The following is a 1,308-nucleotide window of genomic DNA, read 5'->3' on the forward strand; positions in this document are numbered from 1 at the left end:
CGCCAATGTTGTTGTATTGTGTGTATAAAAGAATCACATCTGCATTGTGAAAAGCCTGATATAATTCAAGACGTTGCAAAAAATGTCAAAACCTCTTCAGTGCTAGACGATATTGAAAATGACTTGAAGTGTATAATGATCAATTTGGATTCTTTAATAAAAAAAAACCAGACAGGACAACAAGAATGTACAGAAGTTAGCAGGTATAGAAGAAATTAAAAATGTCCGCAAATTGATAAACGACAAGTTGGATAAAATGGAAAGAAAATTGGAAGATAATCTTGCCTCTGAAGTAGAAGATCTTGGTTTGGAGTTGGATCATCTTACAGAATTTACATATCCATCAAATGCGCATACACTGCAGGAGGAACTGGATGTTGCCATTAGTATCGGGACCGATCTTCAATTATTCTTAGGGCTGAGAGCGTCAGAGCTTCGAGTAGAAGAAAAACATTCATATTTAGAATCACTGATCACGTACTTGACATAACTTCGAATATGAGAGCAGTATCTGAAGGTAGCAAATCATTTGGTACAATTTCACAGTCCAGAAAACGTAATTATTTGGAATTGGATTTAAGAAAGAAGGGACAAGCACAACTTTTATTACCATCTGTTTATAAGTTGCCGAACATTACATTTTCGGAGAAGGAACATTTTCAGTTACCTACTGGGTAGATGGGCATTGATGTATTAGGGTGTATCGTAATGCATAAAAGACTATTGGTTTTTACAGATAGCAATAACAATCGGTTGATTATATGTGACATTGATGGTACTTTAAAAATAGACATACTAACACTGTTCTCAACAAGAAATATTACGTTTACCAATAATTCAACTGTTGTCAGTCCTGCGAAAAAGGAATTTTTAAAACTGATGATAACTGGTAAAGATGTCGCACTTGTTACGGTATAACTTATCGAAATGAGATTTTAACACTGCCAACAAGTGAATCTTTATTATGGACGACTTTCGAAGGTCAAATAAAAAGCTCATTTAAATCAGATTGTAAAGCACATTGTTGTGTAACAGACAATTGTAGCATTTCTTCAAATTTTTGAGGTAATAAAGTTTCATGTTACAATACAAACGGCGACCTTGCTTGGGTATTTCAATATCCAAATACACAAAACCCTTGTGATGTAACCGTGGCGAAAGATGAATGAGTCCTTGTAACAGGATCAAAATCAAATAACGCCTTTATTATCTCACCTGATGGGCAAAGTGTTAAAATATTTTAAAAACTGTAGACAAACCTGTTGCATTACATTTTGATAAAACGTCAAAGTTGATGTTAGTAGACTT

The sequence above is a fragment of the Mytilus trossulus genome, chromosome 13 (genome assembly GCF_036588685.1).
Source record: "Mytilus trossulus isolate FHL-02 chromosome 13, PNRI_Mtr1.1.1.hap1, whole genome shotgun sequence".
Lineage (NCBI taxonomy): Eukaryota > Metazoa > Mollusca > Bivalvia > Mytilida > Mytilidae > Mytilus > Mytilus trossulus.